Here is a 25,315-nt window from a genome sequence, read left to right on the forward strand (position 1 = left end):
CATATTTATTATAGCAAAAAGAGGAAAAAAATATGCGTTTTTTTTTTTCAAAATTGTCAGTATTTTTTTGTTTTATAGCGCAAAAAATAAAAACCGCAGCGGTGATCAAATACCACCAAAAGAAAGCTCTATTTGTGGGGAAAAAAAAGGACGTCAATTTTGTTTGGGTACAGCATCGCACGACCGCGCAGTTGTCAAAGCGACGCAGTGCCAAAATGCAAAAAGTGCTCTGGTCAGGAAGGGGGTAAATTCTTCCAGGGCTGAAGTGGTTAACTTATCCCACCCATTTTTAGATGCCATTGAGATAGTTGGAATCATTCACTTTACCAGTCAGTGGTTTTAATGCTATGCCTGATTGGAGCGTGTATATTTATAATATTATTATTATTATTATTATTATTATTATTATTATTATCCACTTGTTGACCTCCCTATAGCAGATTTACTGCTACAGGACGGCCGCTCTGTGCAGAATCGCGTGTGTATATATTTCTGCACTCCCACATAGTGGCGAGCCATATTTTTATATATATTGCACTCTTGTGCGCAGCCATGTAGGGGATGCCACTTCTGCTGTGATTAGTCACAACTGATGCCAATCAGCGGGCGCCAACCAATGGATGTCCACCAGTACCCGCTGATCAGTAATAACACCTCACATAGAACACACAAACACTGATTAGGCACACATTTAACCCTTTGATTGCACCAGATCAGGGGTAGGCAACCCGGGGCTCTCCAGCTGTTGTGGAACTACATTTCCCACGAGGCATTGCAAGGCTGGCAAGTTACAAGCATGACTCCCACAGGCAGAGGCATGATGGAGGGCCCCAGGTTGCCTACACCTGCCCTAGATGTTTAACCCCTTCCCAGCCGGTATCAATAGTACAGTGCATATTTTTAGCACTGGTTCCCGCAAAGTGTCAGAATGTCCGCCGCAATATCGCAGTCCTGCTGTAAGTCGTTGGCCGTCGTCATTACTAGTATCAAAATAAAAAAAAATTATTTATATATATATTTTGTAGTTTGTACTAGACTCTCTAACTTTTTGCGCAAGCCAATATACGCTTATGGGTTGTTGTTTTTTTTGTTTTTTTACCAAAAATATGTAGCAAAATACATATTGTCCTAAATTTATGAAGAAATTCAATTTTTTTTATTTTTTTTTTATTGGAATAGGTTTTATAGCAGAAAGTTAAAAAAAAAAAAAAAAAAAAAAAATATATATATATATATATATATATATATATATATATATATATATATATATATATATATATATATATATATAGTTAGGTACAGCTTTTAACCCTTTGCTTGCCCTAGATGTTTAACTCCTTCCCAGCCAGTGTCATTAGTACGATAACAGTGCATATTTTTAGCACTGATCACTGTATTAGTGTCGCTGGTTCCCGCAAAGTGTCAGAATGTCCCCCACAATATCGCAGTCCCTCTTTGTCTTTGGTCATCTCCATTACTAGTAAAAAAAAAAACACAAATAAAATTTCCACTATATACCTCATAGTTCGTAGATACTATAACTTTTGCGCAAGACAATCCTTATTGGCCTAAATTTATGAAAAAATAAATAAATATATAATATATATATAATTATTATTATTTTTTTTTTCTTTTCATAAATTTTGGTCTATGTATTTTGCTACATATTGATCAAGATAAACTGATAAAAAAAAATCCCAATAAGTGTATATTGATTTGTCTGTGCAAAAGTTATAGTATCTACAATCTATGGGATATATAATGTAATTTTTGTTTTTTATTAGTAATGGCAACGACTAAAGACTTAAAGCGGGACTGCGATATTGTGGCAGACATTCTGACACTTTGAGAGAACCAGTGACACCAGCACACACGCACACATTTTATTTTCCTTTTTATTTTTGGTTATGCGTCTGTATTTCAGAAATAACTTTGTTCCCTACCCCACAGGAGAGCTTTACGTGGCTTTTAGGCACCAGGCCAATCTATGAGCAATAACAAGCTATTATAAAAAAAAAGAAAAAAAAGGGGGGGGATTTCACTTTCAATTTGATTAAAATAAAAAAAATACAAATAAAAACTTTTGTGATACAGCCCAGACTCTTAGAAACTTTCCACAGAGGAAGTGCATCTGAAGTGGACTGTACAATGAATGTGTGCAATCTTCCATAGAGGTATTCCCCTTCTCATCACACACACTCTGCACATCGCTGAGAGAGATCAGTCTTACTACATGGATATGCAGAGGGTGAGATAGGCTCAGGCTGGGATGGAGTTAGTAGTGTGTTCAGTGATGGGGATGCTGACTTCATAAGGTGAGTGTTGTGTTTGTTTGTTTTTAAATTGATCATCCTGCGTGCTTTCCATTCACTCCACTTTTTTTTTTGGTAGTTGTTATAGTTCCAAATGTTGTGGGTTAAAGTGGTATGAAACCCTAAGCAAATCTACTATCTGCTTATTATACTATTGCTTACCAATTCTTAGATGTGGTGGCTGCATTCGTTTTCTTTTTTAGGCTTTAGTTCCTTTTATTTTCACCTGGTGATCTGGCCAGTAATCCTGTTGTTTTTTTTCAAAGGAACGAACTATCCTGCAGATGTAGCAGAGACAGGGAGTGATGAGACAAACCATTTATCACTGACAGGGTTGCTTACAGTGATCCTCATTTATGTAAAACCTTTTACCCCAAAAGGAAAAAAGAAAAAAAAAACAGTTTGCTGTAACTGATTATAAAGTATTAAGTGGAGTTTGGCTTCAATTTGTTAGTGTATTATTTACGGGCAACAGAGTGACTAAGTGGTTGGCACTTCCACCTAGCAGCACTTGGGTCGTCGGTTCAAATCCCAGCCATGACGCTACCTGCTTGGAGTTTGCCTATTCTCCCTGTGCCAGGGTGGGTTTCCTCCGGGTACTCCTATTTCCTCCAACACATGCTTGCAGGCTAATTGGCTCCTGTCTCAATCTGCTAGTCCAGGGGTCTCAAACTTGTGGCCCTCCAGCTGTTGCAAAACTACAACTCCCATGAGGCATTGCAAGGCGGACAGCTACAAGCATGACTCCCTCAGGCAGAGGCATGATGGGACTTGTAGTTCTGCAACAGCTGGAGGGCCACCAGTTTGAGACCCCTGTGCTAGTCCATCTGTTATAAATCCTGTTTATTTTTGGTAAGCGACAATACAAACCATAAACATTTACAATGACTACAGAAAATATCCACATTAATGATCTGCTAGTCCATCTACCACACCAAAAATATTTACTGCTACAAATATACACTCACCGGCCACTTTATTAGGTCCACCTTGCTAGTACCGGGTTGGACCCCCTTTTGCCTTCATTCTTCGTGGCATAGATTCAACAAGGTGTTGGAAACATTCCTCAGAGATTTTGGTCCATAGTGACATGATGGCATCACGCAGTTGTTGCAGATTTGTCAGCTGCACATCCATGATGCCAATCACCCGTTCCACCACATCCCAAAGGTGGTCTATTGGATGAGATGTGGTGAGTATGGAGGCCATTGGAGGACAGGGACCTCATTGTCCAGTGGTGAGATGATTGGAGATTTGTGACATGGTGCATTATCCTGCTGGAAGGAGCCATCAGAAGATGGGGACACTGTAGTCATAAAGGGATGGACATGGTCAGTAACAATACTCAGGTAGGTTGTGGTGTTTAAACCATGCTCAATTGGTACTAATGGGCCCAAAGTGTGCCAAGAAAATATCCCCACACCATTACATCACCACCACCAGCCTGAACCAGTGATACAAGGCAGGATGGATCCATGCTTTCATGTTGTTTATGCCAAATTCTGACCAAACCATCTGAATGTTGCAGCTGAAAATGAGACACAGCGAGGAGAAGACTTTTTGGAGGATGGCCTGGTGTCCAGAGGGCAGCAAAGAAGCCACTTCTCTCCAGGAAAACCATCAGGGGCAGACTGATATTCTGCAAAAGTTACAGGGATTGGACTGCTGAGGACTGGGGGGGGGGGAAGTAATTTTCTCTGATGAATCCCCTTTCCGATTGTTTGGGTCATCCGGAAAAAACCTTATCCGGAGAAGAAAAGGTGCCAACAGTCAAGTATCCTGAGACCAGCCAAGAGAGTGGGCTCACTCACAATTTTGCCTAAGAACAGCCATGAATAAAGATTGGTACAAAGACATCCTCCGAGAGCAACTTCTCCCAACCATCCAAGAACAGTTTGGTGAGGAGCAATGCCCTTTTCAGCATGGTGGAGCACCTTGTCATAAGGCAAAAGTGATAACTAAGTGGCTTGGGAAACAAAACATCAAAACTTTGGGTCAGTGGCCAGGAAACTCCCTAGACCTTAATCCTATTGAGAACTTGTGGTCAATCCTCAAGAGGCGGATAAACAAACAAAAAAACCCCACAATTTCTGACAAACTCCAAGCATTGATTCTTCAAGAATGGACTGTCCTCAGCCAGAAGTTGATTGACTGCATGCCAGGGAGAATTGCAGAGGTCTTGAAGGGTCAACACCGCAAATATGGACTCTTTGCATAAACTTAATGAAATTGTCAATATAAGCCTTTGACACTTATGAAATGCTTGTAATTATACTTCAGTATATCATAGTAACATCTGACCAAAAGATCTAAAAACACAGAAGCGGCAGACTTTGTGAAAATGAATGTATCATTCTCAAAACTTTTGGCCAAGGCTGTAGAACCCTCTCAAAAGCCAGGGTCCTAGATCATAGTAGGCAAGATGCTAGCCTGCAGCCCCCTTCAAAAGCCCCTGTTCCGGCTGGGTCTGTCACAGTGTCTAATGACCAACCCAAAACTGTAACAACATCTAAATGAATATTAGTACATTCCTACACTGATATCAAAGCAGGAACAGATGGATCCTGCCCTGGAATATCTACAGAGTTGCTCTGGATAATAAGGGGGATCATAGACTCTACGCGTTTCGTTTCTAGCTTCATCCGGCGTACAGCTGCTGTTAAGATTAGAAGTATCATTCAGTTTCACATCAAACATAAATGTTACACAATTAGCAAGTGTATATCAATATATCACAAACTCATTTCAATTATTTTGAAACTTGCATCATGTGTAGAAGTGATCGAAAGACGACATTGCAGTGCCTGGGGGGGGGGGGGGTCCAGGAAACAACAAACCAACACACCTCATATGTTTAAGCTGGTGCTGTGACCGGTATCCCAGGTTTCCTGTTTCAGGGTGTCTCCTTTATTTTGCAGCATCCTTTGGAGTCACCCTTGCATGCAGGGACTAGAGTTATGTTTCCCTACACTGTGTGCATCAATAGAAACACAAAGCCCCATAGCTTAAGATGGCAGGGCTCCTCCCCTGCTCTTCCCTCCTCCTCCCCCTTTTTTCTCTAAGCTAACAAACTGGCTGGAGACTGCACTGTCCACTGTCTCCTTCCTGTGAAGACCAGATGTTCAGGGAAGCAGCACCGACAAAGAGGGAGCCAGCAGCATTGAAAGTTGTGAATCTTTATTTAATTATGCTCAATGTGTTAACATAAAAAAAAGTGCTGAGGGTTTCATATTTTATTACCATCCTCAATTGTATACATTAATGTTAAAAAAAACAAAAAAAAACAGTCAAAGAATTTGCCCCAAAATAGGACTGGTCTGTGACAGTCAGGAGCTGCGGAGAGTCATCTCTTGTTCACTCGCTACTAGAAAATCCGAACAGCGATTTTAATAGAGTAATGATCGCAGAGTGAGACGAAATTAAACAAGGGCACCCTGGAGCAATGCACTCAATTAGAGGCAGCCGTGAAATCACAGCCAGGCGCACCGCAGTGCTTAACCTATTTATACCCTTCTCTATTTCACCGACCAGCGGGAACAGACCGCTCTGTTGATATGATTTTATAGGCTGGGTCTGAATGGCCTGGCTTCCAGTCTTCGTATTCTACAAGTCCAGCTTATAAAAAGTGAGATTTACAGGATAGGTGTACTGCGTATGTCAGAGGAAGATAAGAAATAATCCATCAGTGATACAACTCTAAGAGCTGGTTCACACAGCGGGCGATGCGAGGCGACGCGACTCGCCTCGCCTCGCTCTCGCAAGTCGCCCCCGTTCTGTACAATGGAACCGTTCTGAGAGGAGCGACTCGAGTCGCTCCGACTCAGAAAAAAGGTTCCTGTACTACTTTTGGGCGACCTCGGGGCGACTTGCATTGACTTCTATACAGAAGTCATCTGCAAGTTGCCGCTGAGGTCGCGGCAGGTCGCGGCGAGGCAAGTCGGAGTCGCCTCGCCTCGCCTGCAGTGTGAACCGGCCCTAAGATGCATGCACATTACACCGTGCTTTATTCATTTCAAAATGCTGCAAGTACAGAAACATACCTGCTGACCTGTCAAAAATCCAGTGTACCCCCTACTTCAAGTGAATGGGGCTGCACTGCAAGCACCCCGCAACTGCATTCAATGCACGTGGTTGTGGTGTACTAGTAGTGGCAATTGAGAGGTTAAAGCAGGTGGTGAAGAGGCGATACAAGTCCTCACCGCTTATCAAGTGCTCTATGTGGAGCAATCCACATTCAGATTGCTATTCAGAGACCAAAACGTGTGACTGAGCCCTAAGATCCTGCTCACATACTGTGTAGGGAAAAGGCCTCCTGGGAGATGTAGTTCTGGTGTGTGTGTGTGTATAGGGAAAGGGCTCTTGAGAGATGTGGTTTGTGCGTGTGTGTAGAAAAATAGCTCCTGGGAAATGTAGTTCTTGGGTGTGTGTAGGGAAATGCTATTGGAAGATGTATTTCTGGTGTGTGTCTAGGTAAAGGGCTCTTGGGAGATGTAGTTCTGGAGTGTATGTATCTGTGTAGGGAAAGGACTCTTGGGAGAAGTGTGTGTGTGTGTGTGTGTGTGTGTGCGTGTGTGTGCGTGTGTGTGCGCGCATGTAGGGAAAGGACTCTTGGGAGATGTAGTTCTGGGGTGTGTGTGTGTGTGTGAAGGGATATGACTCTTTGGAGATGTAGTTCTGGGGTGTATGTGTGTGTGTGTGCGTGTAGGGAAACCACTCTTGGGAGATGTAGTTTTGGGGTGTGTGTAGGGAAAGGGCTCTTGGGAGATGTAGTTCTGGGGTGTGTCCATAGGGAAAAGACTCTTGGGAAATGTTGTTCTGGGGTGTGTCCATAGGGAAAGGACTCTTGGGAGATGTCGTTCTGGGGTGTATTTGTATGAAGGGAAAGGGCTCTTTGGATATGTAGTTCTGAGGGGTGTGCCAATGCCAGTAGCTGCCCATGCAAGCTTTTTACACTCCTGGTAATGATGCCACATGTTTTGGGGATAAATTTGGCTAATGCGTAGTAGATGTAAAAACAACAAAATAGGCCCTCCTCCTTGTCACCCTTGGCCATCAAAGTTAAACTTGGAATATTTTGGATGATTGCTATTGCCCCCCAAGTAAGGGAGAGGTTTTCTGTTCATGCATTGATGTGATTATGCATTTTTATACCGCATTCGTTTTGCAGAACAATCTCACAGCTATCTTGTGACTATGGCTTTCCTCGCTGTATGTAAAGCCCCTCCAAAAGTTTTAATTTGTCCTGCATGAGAATAGGTGGGCAGCTCAGGCAGAGCCCTTCCCCATCGCATCACAGCTCATGATGTGGTCTCTCACACATCAGCAGTAAATCGGCATTGCCCGTTTCTTTACGAGTGTATCTCTAGAGAAGTTCACACCAAGGGTGAGAGTGTACAACTTAAAGGAGAACTCCAGCCTGTTCTTTTCTTCTCTAACGGAAAGCGTTTCAATGTTCCTTTGGTTTTTATTGCTGTCTGTTCCCTTTTGGGGAGACGAACTCCTTGTCAGAAGGTGGGAAAAAAAATCCAAAATGTTATTTTGTGGTTTTCACCAGAACAAGATCAGCAGGATAATCTTCCCATGGGGACACAAGTAATTGTCTCACTTGGGTATGCTCATCCATTGGCTGTCTTGGTTATGGGGCAGGAATTGGTGGGAAATCTCAGCAGAAACACAGATAAGTAGAAACCTGGCAGAGGTTCTAACCTTTTCTGCTCCATCCAAGACCTGAAAGATTTCTACTTGAAGCAATCAGTCCCCGATCTGCAAATTCCTCCCTTGTCTATTTAGCGTTACTATGTTTACTTAACAACCTACGATTACGCAGTGGCGGTGGCGTTGGTATGTTTGTGTTTGAAAACAACCCGTTTTTTCAAGCTGGAAATCCCCTTTTTTTTAAGAGACCTCCGCTGAGTATTTTTGGTCTTTAAGCTGGTAACAAAACATGACACTGAAGGAGAAAAAACAAGAAGAGGTATAAACAAGGCTGCTCAGGCATTCACCAGTCCAGGCAGAGGTCAGCGACCCTCTCCGCATTAAAGGTCATTTCTGCAAGAATTCGATGACTGGCCGGTGCACAGCAGCGCTGCAAAGTCTTTCAATTTCTGTGCATGCGCCAATTTATTAAATTCTGTGTTGATGGCGCTACTGCTAATCGCAAATTAAACTTGGATATTAATATTTAGCCATTCATTCGTTTAACTTGTCATTGCAAGATAATCAGTCCCAATGCATGCACTTCAGACCTCAGATCAGCCCCAGTGCATGTAAGATGTCAGATCAGCTCCAATGCATACATTTCACACCTCAGATCAGCTCCAATGCATGCACTTCAGACCTCAAGTCAGCTCAAATGCATGCACTTCACATCTCGGATCAGCTCCAATGCATATATTTCACACTTTAGATCCGCTCCATTGCATGCACTTCACACCTCAGATCAGCTACAGTGCATGCACTTCACACCTTAGATCAGCTTCAGTGCATGCACTTCACACCTTATATCAGCTCCAGTGCATGCACTTCACACCTCCGATCAGCTCCAGTGCATGCACTTCACACCTCAGATCAGCTCCAATGCATGCAATTTACATCTCAGATCAGCTCCACTGCATGCAATTTACATCTCAGATCAGCTCCACTGCATGCAATTTACATTACAGATGAGCTCCAATGCATGCACTTCACATCTCAGATCAACCCCAATGCATGCACTTCACATCAGCCCCAATGCATGCATGTAAGATGTCATATCAGCTCCAATGCATACATTTCACACCTCCAATGCATGCACTTCACACCTCAGATCAGCTCCAATGCATGCACTTTACATCTCAGATTAGCTCCAATGCATGCATGTAAGATGTCAGATCAGCTCCAATGCATGCACTTCAGACCTTAGGTCAGTGCAAATGCATGCACTTCACATCTCAGATCAGCCCTAATGCATGCATGCATGCAAGATGTCAGATTGGCTCCAATGCATGCACTTCAGACCTCCGATGAACTCAAATGCATGCACCTCACATCTCAGATGGCCTCCAATACATGCAGGTCAGACCTCAGATCATCCCCAATGCATGCAATTCAGACAACAGATTAGCTCCAGTGCATCCACTTCACACCTCAGGATAGCTCCAGTGCATGCAGTTCCGACCTCAAATAAGGTCCAGTGCATGCAGTTCCGACCTCAAATAAGGTCCAGTGCATGCACTTCAGACCTCAAATAAGGTCCAGTGCATGCACTTCAGACCTCAAATAAGGTCCAGTGCATGCACTTCAGACCTCGGATTGGTCCCGATGCATGCACTTCAATATCAGATCAGTTCCAGTGCATACGCTTCAGACCTCAGATTGGCCCCAATGCATTTACTTCATATGTCAGATGAACTCCAAAGCATGTACTTCAGATGTCAGATCAGCCACAATGCATGCACTTCAGTATCAGATCAGTCCCAGTGCATGCACTTCAGACCTCAGATCGGCCCCAATGCATTTACTTCATGTGTCAGATCAACTGCAAAGCATGCACTTCAGATGTCAGATCAGCTTCAATACATGCACTACAGATGTCAGATCAGCTTCAATACATGCACTACAGATGTCAGATCAGCTCCAATGCATGCTTCATACTCTATATAGTACGACTTAAGGTGCATAAGCAGACTTCTGGCTTTAGTTAGTGTAGGGCTCATGCACTCAAGCGGTTTGGCCAGTACAGCATAAAAACCGTGTGTCATGGGTTCCTGGGAAGCACGGATGTAACGTACAGTTATGTCCAGCAGTTGGTCAAAGTCAGTAACCGTGTAAAAAAAATACAGCGGCTGGTTGCTGTTCTTAGTGGTACGTACACACACACAGGACCACATGAGTACGAGGACATGCGACCAGAACGTGGATGTTTTGTAATCGGGGGCACAAGTCGTTCCATAGACATAGCTCGGTATGCGAGTCCTGTGCCGTGTCCAGCATCTGCGCATTTCAGCTTGTCATAGATCTTACAAGACTGCTAGTGCAATCCACCAGTCCCGTTCCGTTCCCCCCGGCACCCCGAAACATCCGTGTTGTACACTATACGAGCCCAACTACCCATATGCATGAAGTCTTATCTGATCACCGGATGGAAAAAAGTACGAGCAGACGTAACCTTTACTGATGGCGTTTTTCCTCCATTGTTGGATTAGTGTTCTCCAGGTGTTTGCATTGGGCTTACTTATCAGACATCAGATGACTGACTTTAAGCAAATCCCCTTTATTCCAATCTCTCAAAAAAAATAGCACTAAAAAAAGTTTTCCTTTTTGAACTTAAGTAACTTGATGGAGTCACATCTTCTGAACCTGGAAGGGCTTGTATAATTCATACCAGAGAACGCAGTCTGGGATTTCCCTTCACCAACAAAACAAAGCTATTATACTGGTCGCGTGCAAAAAGCACCTTTTTTTTTTTTTTTTTTATTTTTTTTTTTTTTGTTCCTTCACCTCGTGACATTGCAGCTCTGCACAAAGGTTGTCTTTGCAGACACTCCGGGTCAGGACTGAACTTGTATCTTCATAATTGTAGGTGCGCTCCAGACTCCATTATGTAGCATGAAAATACGTACAAGGCACAGCCTAACCACCGTTTTAATTCTTGCTTTAAAACACAGAGCCAACATGCAGGAGTAAAACATCAGGCTTTCAATAAGCTGGCGTTCAGGAGCCATGTGTCCAGAGGTGACCTGTCCCTAACCGCAAGTAATCGCTTCGTATGCGAATACGTGCAAAGGATGGCTGTGGCGACTGTCAGCCCGTCATTGGTTTGCACAGGCTTCATTGGCTAAAGCCTTAATGTGCTGGGTACTGTATCTGCATGCAGTATGTATGCCCTCCACAGACTTGCGTTGGAATCAGCTGCTCCTCCTACTGACCAAAATCACGCTGCTAGATTTTCGTGCATCCAACATCAGATCATCTTCACTCCCGACTGTTATATTGAGGCACCCACGGCTGCCTGACTACAATGGTGCTGCCGAGCTGTGACTTCATCTAATGGGACGCACTCACTTACACCCACCAGCCACTCTTTAGGTTCTCCTTGCTAGTACCGGGTTGGACCCCCTTTTGCCTTCAGTCTTGGTGGCATAGATTCTACAAGGTGTTGGAAACCTTCCTCAGAGATTTTGCTCCATAGTGACATAACATCACACAGTTGGTGCAGATTTGTCAGCTGCTCATCCATGACTGCAATCTCCCGTTCCACCACATCCCAAAGGTGGTCTATTGCTGCGGTTCTCAACCTCAGTCCTCAAGTACCCCCAACGGGCCATGTTTTCAGGTTTTCCTTTACTTTGCACAAGCCGCCTTAAATGACATGGTATTGATAAGAGCGATTTTATCTAAGGGAAGTTCCCATGACCCGTTTGGGGGTACTTGAGGTCTGAGGTTGAGAACCACTGCTCTATTGGATGAGATGTGGTGAGCGTGGAGGCCATTGGAGGACAGGGACCTCATTGTCCAGTGGTGAGATGATTGGAGCTTTGTGACATGGTGCATTATCCTGCTGGAAGGAGCCATCAGAAGATGGGGACACTGTAGTCATAAAGGGGATGGACATGGTCAGCAACAATACTCAGGTAGGCCGTGGGGTTTAAACGATGCTCAATTGGTACTAAGGGGCCCAAAATGTGCCAAGAAAATATCCCCCACACCATTTCACCACCACCAGCCTGAACCGGTGATACAAGGCAGGATGTAAAAATATCCCCCACACCATTACACCACCACCAGCCTGAACCGGTGATACAAGGCAGGATGGATCCATGCTTTCATGTTTACGTCAAATTTTGACCCCACCATCTGAATGTCGCAGCTGAAATCGAGACTCGTCAGACCAGGCAACGTTTTTCTAATCTTCTATTGTCCAATTTTGGTGATCCTGTGTGAATTGTAGCCTCAGTTTCCTGTTCTTAGCTGACAGGAATGGCACCCGGTGTAGTCTTCTGCTGCTGTAGCCCATTTGCTTCAGGGTTCGATGTGTTGTGCGTTTAGAGATGGTATTCTGCATACCTTGGGTGTAACGAGTGGTTATTTGAGTTACTGTTGTCTTTCTATCATCTCCAACCAGTCTGCCCATTCTCCTCTGACATCAACAAGGCACTTTCCTCCACACAACTGCCGCTCACTGGATATTTTCACTTTTATTCGGACCATTTTCTGTAAATGAGATGGTAAGAGATGGCTGTGCGTGAAAATCGCAGTAGATCAGCAGTTTTTCAAATACTCAGACCAGACCATCTTGTACATTAAAGTGTTACTAAACCCAGGACCCTGCAGTCACTATATCTGGTCTCCCACAGGACACCCAACATGGAAATGCAATTATTTTAGTAAATACAAACTGCTAAATACCTTTTATCATCAGCAGTATATAGCAGTCTTATGATTTCTATCAGTTCCTGGTGAAGCTTGTAGGAATTTTCATACTTCATGCTGCAGGGCTCCTGACCCTCTGGACAGTGCTGATTGGCCATGTGCTAATCACATGCACTCTCCCAAGAAAATAAAACCCTCTCTAGCATAACACAGAAAAACTGAGCATGTGCAGCTTGACTCCAAAGGCTCTGTCTTGTCCGGACTTGTCTGGGGGGAACAGTGCAGGGAGGAGAGGATCTGTGCATACAGGATCAAACAGCCTTTTTACACAATGTGGAGGATTAGCCCCTTTGGGTTTCACAGTCAGTATGACGAGCATGCTTATCTGCATATTAGAGCTGCACAATTCTGGCCAAAATGAGAATCACAATTTTTTTTTGCTTAGAGTAAAAAGATCACAATTCTCGCATAAAATCTTTCACATTATCCCAAAAAAATTGGGCTAAGTTTACTGGTTAGTTGTTGTTGTTTTTTTTTTTTGTTTTGTTTTTTTAAATTCATTAAAGGGTCATTTGTTCCCAAAAAATTGCATTTGACTGCTGCTCAAATACAGTGTGACATAAAATATTGCAACAACCACCATTTTATTCTCTAGAGTCTCTACTAAACAAAATAAATCTAAAAATGAATCGGGGGTCAACAGGAACAATGCCCCTTATACTGGCGGCCAATATGAAGAATGTCCCCCTTAAAGTGGTGCTCAGAATGCCACCCTTAAAGACAGCTAAAAAGCTATTTGGTGTCATGCTGCTGGCTTTGCCAAGTGATGCTGAACCTTGAACTCTGTAGGCACCATCAAATAGGTGGTTCATCAGCCACACCTCAAGGAACCCCTAGCAACCTCTGGGAGAACCCCAGTGTTCCACGGAGCCCTGGTTGAGAATGGCTGGTTTAAGTGTTTAAACTTCCCTCGTTTTCACATCATAGTGTATTCCTTTGATCTAAAGGACAAATTGTTACAATGTTTCTACTTAAGTTCCAGTGCTAAAAAATGTTGTGATTCTTGGCAGACTGCCTGTTTTTTTGTTTTTTCCTTTCTTTTGAAGGCTGGCTTGAGCAGAGCATAGAGAATTCTCTGCGTAGAAAGAATCGGTAGATAGTTTTTTTTTTTCAAGATCGAAATGGGGAAGAAATCGCGATAACGATTCTTAAAGCGGGAGTCCGCCGGGACTCCGCGTTTTTTTTTTTTTTTTTTTTTTTTTTTAAAGCCAGCAGCTACAAATACTGCAGCTGCTGACTTTTAAAATAGTGACACTTACCTGTCCAGCGCGCCCGCGATGTCGGCACCCGAAGCCGATCTCTAGATCGTCTCTCGGGTGCTGCCGCCGCCATCTTGGGTATGGGAATCAGGAAATGGAGCCTTTCGGCTTCATTTCCCGATTCCCTACTGCGCATGCGCGAGTTGCGCTGCGCAATAAGGACGGTCCCCGCTGCCTCTGGGATCTGTGTGTTTCCCAGCAGGCAGCGGGGCACTTGCGGAAAGGGGCGTAATCTACGCCCCTTTCCGCAGAGAGCTATCCCGGAAGTGGGTGCAGATACCTGTACTGTACAGGTATCTGCACCCCCTCCCCCCTGAAAGGTGCCAATTGTGGCGCCGGAGGGGGGGGAGTGTTCCGATGAGCGGAAGGTCCACTTTAGGGTGGACCTCCGCTTTAACAATTAATCGTGCAGCTCTGCTGCATATACAGAATGATTGTACTGTTGTGGGTTTAGCAACACTTTCTTCCCCATTTTGATACTCGGTTTGAACTTCAGAAACGTCTAGATGCCTAAATGCATTGAGTTGCTGCCATCTAATTGGCTGATTAGTAAAGTGGCCAGTGAGTGTATAGCGCCACCTTCAGGAGTAGGACACTAGGCACAGAAACAAAAGCCTGCGGTCTGAGTTTCTGTTTTTTTTAAAACTGCCTGTAGTTGGACTTTATTCTGTAAGATTATTCTATTTACACATTTATCAGGGCAATGAATGGGGTCCAGAAGGTCCTTGGCAGTTCACGAGAAGTTTTACGTATTACTGGGAATTGCCCCTTAAAAGATCTAATCTTCTGTGGTGCTATTTATCATCTGGGTCCGTACAGCAGTGTTAGTTCTTGGAAATAGAAACTCTGCACAGTTCTCTGGCTCCAATTATCTCATGCCTGCTTTTACTTTCTGTTTGAGGCCGTCTCCGATCTAATACTAGGCTAGGACCGGCTTCAGTTAGACGAAAGCAGCCTCAAGGAATCCTCTCTTAAATGTTCATTCGTACAACTAACCTGACATTCCTATGAAGGTTCCCATTTATCCAGGTCCTTGTATAGTTCGTAGTAGTCATTGACATTCGAATGGACTTGTTCTGTAATGTTGAAGACGTTTCCTAGCCTCTCCAAGCCACTTCTTCCATTTCATTGAGTGTCAAGAAGATACCCCACCATTTATATCCATGTATATCCACACAAATGGCACAGACACCATGGAAAGTGTGGATGTTGATTGTCCAAGACTAGGGTGGGAGGTGTGAAAGTTTTGGAAGGACCCCATTCTAGTTGCATAAACCCATCCTTGGTGTGGGGGTGTCTGCATAGGTGTCATTCCTTCGGATCACATCACGGATGGAAGGTGTAAATTGTTGAAGGTGTGAATTGTCATTCAGTTTTTCTAGAGCCATGAAAGTGATTCCCGCGGACGATGTACTGTGCTCGTGAGTTCTAGAAGTAGCAACTCAAGTTGGCTCATATTCACCTGGACTTGTTCTGTAATGTTGAAGATGTTTCGTAGCTTCTCCAAGCCACTTCTTCAGTTCTTATGAGGGTCGGGAACATACTTGTGTACAGGATGGGTGCTATATTTCACCCATATTTGGTTTGCGGTATGCAGTTGGTGTACTCAGGGGTTCTCACCCATGCAGGGTAAAGGGTCCCAGGGTAGTCCCACCAGGAAGGAGAAGACTAACGTGCAGTGCTCTGGAATCTCAAAGTGGTCTTAAAGTAGAACCAAAGGCTAAACTTTTTTTTAGTTTTGGATAGCATGGAGAGGGATCAGAAAACGTGTCAGGGTTTTTATTGCTGTCTGTGCCCACATTGGGGAGATTCACTCTCTCTATTTTTCCTGTTTACCATTATGATTGAAAGTGAACGTAAAAGAAAATCCAAGCTTGGGTTGTCCCCAGAAAAGTAATAGAGGGGACATCTTTCAATGGGAACACTTGTCCTGGTGACCTGGGGGTCCCAAAGGAATTCCCTTAATTTGCAGGGATTTCCTCCCACTTCCCGTTTGGCTATGGGACAGGAAGTGAAGGAAAATCTACCCAATGGCACAAAGATGGTAAAAAAATCTGACGGGGGTTATAACCTTTTTATCCAAAATGAGAAAAGTTTTGCCTATAGTTCTACTTTAAAGGCGCAAGGTTTTTTACTTTAATGCATGAAGGCATAGCGCCCAACTGTCCTTGATTTCAAGGGACTGTCCCTGATTTGAAGCAATGTCCCTCTTTCCTCCTAGAGCAGGTGTGGACTGGAGTAGTGAGAAGTTGAAAGCGGGCAAGTGTCTGGAGTACTGCATGACTGCCGAGAGCTGTCTCAACGTGCTTGGTTTACTCACTGTGGAACCTAAGGCGTTAATCCTCTGCATTGTCTAAAAAAGGCTGTTTGATTCTGTGTTCTTTATTCCTCCCCTTCTTTCACTGTCCCCACTCTATCTGCTGATAAAAACTGAACCTTGGGGGCAAGCTGCACATGCCCGGTTTGGTGTGTATTGCTAGAGAGTTCTTTTTTTCTTGGGAGGGTGCATGTGATCAGCACAGGGTCAATCAGCACTGTCCAGACAGAAGGTTAGGGGTCCTGCAACCTCTTAGGACAATTGGGGAAGAATCAAATCTCCTCCTACAAGTTTAACCAGACACTGATAGAAGTCACTAGATCAGGGGTCTAAAACTGGCAACCCTCCAGCTGTTGCGAAACTACAAGTCCCATCATGCCTCTGCCTGTGGATGTCATGCTTGTAACTGTCAGCCTTGCAATGCCTCATGGGACTTGTAGTTTCGCAGCAGCTGGAGGGCCACTAGTTTGAGACCCCTGAACTAGACTGCTGATATGAAAACGACAAAGCCCGGGAATGTCCAGGAAAAAAACCCAAGCCTACTTACCAACCAGCTCGCAGACAACTGAATTAACCAGTCTAGCAGTATGCGTTAAAAAACGGGTTTAGTCCGCACACATTTGCAAACGCGTGCGTAAGCCGCAGAGCCTCGTCACGGCACTCTGGTATCTGTGGTCCTCACACTAAAATATGAGTGTCCCCATGGTGGAGGCACATGCATTTTGATGGATAAATGAGGGCAGGTGGACTGAAGGAGAGCCTAACCCCTTCTTAAAGGTACAGCAGCACACCAAACACCCAGCAAGTAGCAGAATGGCTGCAAAGGTGTTGGTGTGCTGCTGGACCAATACAAACACCAACACGATAACGAAAAAAAACTTGCCACCGTCCTCGTCTATAGCTGGTTATTGCAGTAAGCAGCATTGGAAGGCTAAAACGGGTAACAACAAAGCCTGGGGAATGCCCAGGAAAAAACCCAAGCCTACTTACCAACCAGCTCACAGACAACTTGCATGTGCCTCCACTGCGGGCACACTCATATTTTAGTGTTGGGGCCACAGATACCAGGGTGCCGTGACGAGGCGTGTTATCATGCTGATAAGAAAAGGCAGTTTATAGTTAAAATAATGTCATTTCCATGTTCTGTGTATGGGGGGCGACCAGATATAGTGAATGCAGGGTCCTGGGTTTAGTAACACTTCAACACTTGACATACCCCAGCATAGCCACACTAACACAGACACCTTTTGTCCGATCAGCAAGGAATGAGTCAAGGTAGATGGTGATGGCCTAAGAACAGAATGAGAGGATCTGATAGTTGTGGATCCACCCCATTTTAGTTATATAAATCCCATCCTTGGAGTCAGAAAGTCTGCCTAGGTGTTTAACACCTCAATTCACATGGCTGAAAGTGTGAATTTTTTTTGTCACGTTTTCTAGAATCTCAATAGTACCTACCTCACATTGACCACTTACTGCACCTCATGAGTTATAGAATAAGTCAAGTTGGGTCACTATCAATTGGACTTGTTCTGTAATGTTGAAGCTTATCCAAGCCACTTCTTCAGTTCTAATGAGGGTCAGGAACATGCTTGACATAACGCAGCATTTTTATCAAAACCGGTAACACAGACATCCTATCTGCATGGATAATGCCCCATTCACACCTGAGCGTTTTGTAACTTGAAGCCTGAAGCTACAAAACGCTTGAGGGGAAAAAAAAATCCATTAGTCACTATGGAGATGGTTCACATCTCCACTCCAAGTCGCCTGAAGCCCTACGTCTGAAGCTCAAACAAGTTCTGGACCCTTTTTTGTCGCTCAAATCGGGCAGATTTGGGCGTTTTTGGAGCAGGAAGCAGATGACGAAGTCTAAAAACATAGCAACAAATGACGAAACGGATGATAATTTTTCCTATTGGCTAATAGATAAAAATGGCAAAGCTCAAAAACGCCGGAAAGCGCTATATGGAAGCGCACAAATACGCACGGCAAAACTCTACGCTCAGATGTGAATGGGGCCTTAAGGTGTGTTAAGGCAAATGCTCATTGCCCAAGAACAGGATGGAAGGTGTGAAATATGTGGAACCCGCCACCTCGATTTTCTAGTTACAGTGGTGTGAAAAAGTGTTTGCCCCCTTCCTCATTTTCTGTTCCTTTGCATGTTTGTCACACTTAAGTGTTTCGGAACATCAAACCAATTTAAACAATAGTCAAGGACAACACAAGTAAACACAAAATGCAATTTGTAAATGAAGGTGTTTATTATTAAAGGTGAAAAAAAATCCAAACCATCATGGCCCTGTGTGAAAAAGTGATTGCCCCCTAAACCTAATAACTGGTTGGGCCACCCTTAGCAGCAACAACTGCAACCAAGCGTTTGCGATAACGTGCAATGAGGCTTTTACAGCGTCCTGGAGGAATTTTGGCCCACTCATCTTTGCAGAATTGTCCTAATTCAGTTACATTAGAGGGTTTTCGAGCATGAACGGCCTTTTTAAGGTCATACCACAACATCTCAATAGGATTCAGGTCAGGACTTTGGCTAGGCCACTCCAAAGTCTTCATTTTGTTTTTCTTCAGCCATTCGGTGGTGGACTTGCTGGTGTGTTTAGGATCATTGTCCTGCTGCAGAACCCAAGTTCGTTTCAGCTTGAGTACACGAACAGATGGTCGGACATTCTCCTTCAGGATCTCTTGGTAGACAGCAGAATTCATAGTTCCTTTTATCACGGCAAGTCTTCCAGGTCCTGAAGCAGAAAAACAGCCCCAGACCATCACACTACCACCACCATATTTTACTGTTGGTATAATGTTCTTTTTATGAAATGCAGTGTTCCTTCTACGCCAGATATACTTGGACACACACCTTCCAAAGTGTTCCACTTTTGTCTCATCGGTCCACAGAATGTTGTCCCAAAAGTCTTGGGGATCATCAAGATGTGTTGTGGAGAAATTGAGACGTGCTTTGATGTTGATCCTTCTACGCCAGATATACTTGGACACACACCTTCCAAAGTGTTCCACTTTTGTCTCATCGGTCCACAGAATGTTGTCCCAAAAGTCTTGGGGATCATCAAGATGTGTTGTGGAGAAATTGAGACGTGCTTTGATGTTCTTTTTGCTCAGCAGTGGTTTTCTCCTTGGAACTCTGCCATGCAGGCCATTTTTGCCCAGTCTTTTCCTGATGGTGGAGGCATGAACGCTGACCTTAACTGAGGCAAGTGAGGCCTGCAGTTCCTTGGACGTTGTTGTGGGGTCTTTTGTGACCTCTTGGATGAGTCGTCGCTGCGCTCTTGGGGTAATTTTGGGCGGCCGGCCACTCCTGGGAAGGTTCACCACTGTTCCATGTCTTCGCCATTTGTGGATAATGGCTCTCACTGTGGTTCGCTGGATTCCCAAAGCTTTGGAAATGGCTTTATAACCCTTTCCAGACTGATAGATCTCAATTACTTTCTTTCTCAATTGTTCCTGAATTTCTTTGGGTCTCGGCATGATGTGTAGCTTTTAAGGATCTTCTGGTGGACCTTACTGTGTCAAGCAGCTCCTATTTAAGTGATGCCTAGATTGTGAACAGGTGTGGCAATAATCAGGCCTGGGTGTGGCTAGAGAAATTTAACTCAGGTGTGGACAACCACAGTTATAGTATGTTTTAACAAGGGGGGCAATCACTTTTTCACACAGGGCCATGATGGTTTGGATTTTTTTTCACCTTTAATAATAAACACCTTCATTTACAAATTGCATTTTGTGTTTACTTGTGTTGTCCTTGACTATTGTTTAAATTGGTTTGATGTTCCGAAACACTTAAGTGTGACAAACATGCAAAGGAACAGGAAATGAGGAAGGGGGCAAACACTTTTTCACACCACTTTACATCATCCCAGTTAATATTTCTTACTTTCACATGGCTGAAGCTGTGAATTGCTATTGGTTGCAATACTTCACACCTTCAGCAATGTCAATTGAAGGAGTAACATGTACAGACTTCCTGACACAAAAGGGTTTCTATGATTAGAACAGGGTGGTTCCATAACTTTCGCATCTTCTTCCTGTTCTTTGATGCTCAACGCCTGCTTTCATACATTTCATATTGATTGGATTAAGGTACATGTTCTCCTTGTGTAAATATAAATGGCGGTGTATGTTCCTGACACTCATTGGAGCTAAAGAAGTGGCTTGGAGAGTTATGAAACATCTTCAACATGCAGTCCAGTTGAACGCAAACAGCTACTACTATCTATACCAAGACCTGGTTAAATGAGAACCTTCATAGAACATTTCAGGTTGGGCATTTTCCGACCCAGGAGACATCTATGCACTATCAAACTTTGCATCTTGGAAGGGAAACTGTAATGGTTTTGGGTCAACATGAATTTGTTCTTCTAGAACTCAGACCACAGCAAATAGTCAATGACAATCAATTTTAGAACTCTAGAAAATCTCTTACTATTAGACAAAGCTGACCAGGTTATCTTCCAAAGCTGATTAAAAAGATACCAACTCTCTATAGGGATTTCAAGGAGGAAGTGATGTCAGACAGGAAGTTGAGCTCTGCCATATTTGATGTTACCAATTTTATATATCAATAGGACCGCCACAATTTTTTACTTCTGTAAGCATATTTTAATGAATAAATTGGTTTGATTAGTATACTACACTTTGATCTTAGTTTTTGGTATGTCCTGTGATATTTCCTGGAGCACTTTAAGATGCTGATGTTGGTTTGGAGGGAGGTTTTGTGCCTGGGTGCTTTGTCCCGTTACTTAAAGCATTTGTAAACCCAACACTTCATATTCCTGATATGTGTCCGCTGTACCATGTACTTGTGTAAGAAAGTCTCCTGTTCTCTTTGTATTGCTTCCTTTGTGTGAAATCCCAGGAGAGCATGAGAGCAGACAGTGCTGGGAATTAGGTATGCTCTCCCCCAATGATGAGACTCGTCCTGACACGCCCCCACTGGACAGCCATTCACTAAGAAGATCAGTGTGCTGCTGCTTCTCCTCCCTCCAGCTCGTGCAGCTGCGAACAGAGGGAATGTGATCACTAATAAATAAGGGAAAAAGTGTTATTTATAATATGTGTGTACATGTGTGTATAATATTTATATTTATTTGCTTTTAATTTTTTTTTTTTTTTATGGAATGGGTTCTTTTACAAGGTTATTGTTTGTTTATACTCATTTTAATGCCTGATATGACCCACTGAGATCCAAGGGTCTGAATATCTAGTTCCGCACTTTTCTTTATATGAAAAAGTAAATAAAAAAATGTAAGACACCCCTATTTTGCTAGCAGAGGGGGTGGATAGGAGGGAAGTGTCTCATGAAGGTGAAGATTTGCTGCAAGGCATTGAACGGATTATTCAACCTCGTGCAGTGGTGCAGGACTTTGAGTTAAAACTGGTGGAGAGAAAAGGTGTCTTTATTCGACCTTACCAACTATGAAATGAGTTCGGGGGATAGTGCCTTTGCAATCTCATCTTGTGTAGTGCCTCTTGCTTGGAGGAAGTACAGTTTCAGTGGGAATAATGGCAGTAAACCCTGGATCTACCAATTTGCGTTGACCCTGGACCTATGTAGGCACCATCAGATGGCAAATCTATCAGCCACAGCTCAAGGAACCCCCTAGCAACCTCTGGAGGAACTCTAGGAATCCACAAAACCCTGGTTGGGAATGGCTACTCCAGGCAGTATAGGAAAGTGACTGTATACATTGTGTGCTTTCAGTTGTTGACCAAAGATGTCCTCTAATACTGCTGGGCTTGGCTGTATAGAACTGGAATGGAAAGCTCAGTAGCCTTTAGTCTGAAGGATCATTTCTGCTCTGCTGCTCGAGGTTCGTGAACTGTATGAACCATTCCGCCTCATTGTGTAAGCAGCAGGATAAGTACGTGGATTGCAACGTTCTAAAGATCTATATACAGAATTGGGGGAATACCAGACTTACCAGTGTATTATTCTGAAGAATTCCAGTGGAAGTGATCATTGGGAAAGTTTGCATTGTTTTCTTTGTCTTGTTCTTGCTTTCTTACAGTATATTCAGGATGTTGTTTGATTGTTCTGGTTTGTAGATGTTTCCAGTCTGAAATTTAATTTAAGGACGTTTTTAGAAAGTGGACTGATTAAAATCCTACCACTGTTATCATGACATTTATCACATAGTTGGGTAATGACATGTTGGCTGCATGTCACATCAGTTGCTGACCCACGGGGGTGTACAGTCCAATGGCACCGCCACTGTCCACGCAGTGCTGAAAGAGAACAACCACCACTGAACAACTTCAAAAACATCCTACTTTGATTTTTAATAGCATGTTCTGTTCCCCAGTGGATAAAGTACTGTACGTAATGTAGAACTTTGTCCCATTGTCTAAAGCCTTGTACACACGATCAGATTTTTGGACGAACGTTTGTCCAATTTTTTTGTTGCTCGCTAGTCTCATGTTGAAAGTTAAAGCGGAGTTCTGCCTGGGGAAAAAAAATTAAAACTCAGCAGCTCCAAAATCCGGTAGCTGCTGACTTTTAATATATGGACACTTACCTGTCCAGGAAGCCCGCAATGTCGGCACCTGAAGCCGATGTTTGGATCGACTCGCGGGTGCCGCTGCCGCCGCCATTCCTGGTGAGGGAACCAGGAAGTGAAGAATTTCGGCTTCACTCCTGGTTCCCTACGGCACATACGCGGGTCGCACTGCGTGTTCTGAATGGTCCCTGCTGTCTTCTGGGACCTGTGTGTCTCCCAGAAGACCGGGGCGTACATGCCTTAGTTTGCCACAGAAAGTGTGGTGATCTATGCCCAGAAGTGGGAGCAAACACCTGGATTTGACAGGTATCCGCTCCCCCCTGAAAGGTCCCAAATGTGACACTGGAGGGGGGAGGAATCCCATAAGCGAAAGTTCCATTTCTGGGTGGAACTCCACTTTAAGAGGTTGCTCACCATGCGAAAATCCTTATACGACAGAATTGAACTTCAGAAGTGACATAATGTGTTAAATAGATTTGTATGTATTCTTTCGTTTCTGAGCATGTGTAGTCTTGCTGTTCCGATTTTTATTTTTATTTTTTGGGCGAAAACTGTACTGATTAAACGAAAATCGGACATTGTGTTCACATACCATTAAAATTTTATAGTCTGCACATTTAGCTTTTGTCATCTGAAAAATTGGAATCGGCTGTCGAAAGCACCGTACTAATGATTTTCGTATTGTGTGTACGGGCCTTAGTGTTGAGGCACATTTTTTTTCTGCCATAGTTCACTCTGATATATAACACTAAGCACCGTACTTATAACACTAAGTACGGTGATGTCACCGTTCTCTAGTGAATGGATAGGCTGCATTCTTCATGATGTCACCGCTCTCTAGTGAATGGATGGGCTGCATTCTCAGTGATGTCGCCATTCTCAAGTGAATGGATAGGCTGCATTCTCAGTGATGTCACTGTTCTCTAGTGAATGGATAGGCTACATTCTCAGTGATGTCACCGTTCTCTAGTGAATGGATAAGCTACATTCTCAGTGATGTCACCGTTCTCTAGTGAATGGATAAGCTACATTCTCAGTGATGTCACCGCTCTCTAGTGAATGGATAGGCTGCATTCTCTGTGATGTCACTGGTCTCTAGTCAATGGATAGGATACATTCTTTGGGGCGTCTTGGGGTAGATTGTATCCTGTGAGAACATTAATAGACCTATCACACGAGAACTTTATAATGTGCAACTGAGTGAACCTCTAGTTCTCAAACCGGCAAGTTCTAGATTTCTTGTCCAATGAGCTGACATTTGGTCTCTGCATTCCAGCTTCAAAAAAACGTGAAAACTGGTTAAATAAAACCAGGGAGTTTTATACGTGGGGGTCTTCAAAAAGTTTCTGCACTTTTACATTTTTGTTGTAAACGCTGAGGGCGGGAGAAGTAGAAATTGGTCGTGTCAGAGTGTCATGTGACTAGTCTGGTACACCGGCTGTCCTTGCAGTTTAGTATGGGTTGTCCCGCTGTGGTGAAGATGACTGCGAAACTTAAAAAAAAAAAAAAACAGTGCAGAAACTTTTTGAAGAACCCTCATACAATCTCCCCTCTTCCTCCTCCTCCTCCTCCTCCTCCTCCTCTTCTTCTCACATGCTGACAAGAGTTTGTATTTACATTTTGGGAACCATTTAATAGTGAAACATGTGAAGCCAACTAATTCTACAAGCTGTGAATTCCGTCTCAGCCCCCTCTGAGTAATCCTTGGTTTCAGGTCTGTTTTGTGTGTGCCCCCCGAATTTATGTCATCGCTCTATATTTGTGTACATTTTTCGATCTTCCAGGAATCGTTCTGGGCCTCAGTGTGTTATGAGCCTAAGGGGGGCGGGATTTACCGCATTACCCCCACCCCCCGCGTTATTCCCTGTGGTGATCCCCCTCGCATACCATTCACTTTCTTTTTGCATATTATGTAATAGTTTGACTCGTTATTCCCGTCTGCCACTCGTGGTTGTAGTCAGAAGTAGAAAAGCAATAAACTCCACGTGTACTGATCTTCAAAAGGGACCAGATTTTAGAGGGCCAAGAAAAAACCTTAAAGGGTGGTGGGGGGAGCAACTACCAAAAATAAGCGGAATTATACCCGAGAACAAGAATGTGATATATTGCAACTTACCAGTCCTTCGATGTGGTGGCTGCATTCGTTTTATTTTTTTTATTTTAGGGCTTTATTCCTTTTTCTTCTGGTGATCCTGTCAGTGGCATACTCCTGTCCTGGGATGACCAGGCTCATTGTATAGTATCTCACAAAAGTGAGTACACCCCTCACATTTTTGTAAATATTTTATTCTATCTTTTCATGTGACAACACTGAAGAAATGACACTTTGCTACAATGTAAAGTAGTGAGTGTACAGCTTGTATAACAGTGTAAATTTGCCGTCCCCTCAAAATAACTCAACATACGGCCATTAATGTCTAAACCGCTGGCAACAAAAGTGAGTACACTGCCGCTGCGTAGATGGAGATGTAGGTTCAATATGCAACCTGGTAA

At 43.6% G+C, this 25,315-nt stretch overlaps 1 protein-coding gene across 4 annotated transcripts in view; it reads left to right on the top strand.

Annotated features, from left to right (window-relative positions):
* The window catches only part of TRAF3 (TNF receptor associated factor 3), a 124,554-nt gene that overhangs the window by 45,137 nt on the left and 54,102 nt on the right, over positions 1–25,315 (top strand). Inside the window, exon 1 of one of the 4 annotated variants that reach the window (XM_077463708.1) lies at positions 2,181–2,315. The exons of the other annotated variants lie outside the window; for them this stretch is intronic. The gene's annotated coding sequence lies outside the window, so the exon portion shown is untranslated. Of the gene's footprint in view, positions 1–2,180; positions 2,316–25,315 lie in introns of those variants that run through there. 4 annotated transcript variants of the gene reach the window in all.

The sequence above is a fragment of the Lithobates pipiens genome, unplaced genomic scaffold (genome assembly GCF_037356315.1).
Source record: "Lithobates pipiens isolate NorthernLeopardFrog02 unplaced genomic scaffold, aLitPip1_a1.2 Scaffold_30, whole genome shotgun sequence".
Lineage (NCBI taxonomy): Eukaryota > Metazoa > Chordata > Amphibia > Anura > Ranidae > Lithobates > Lithobates pipiens.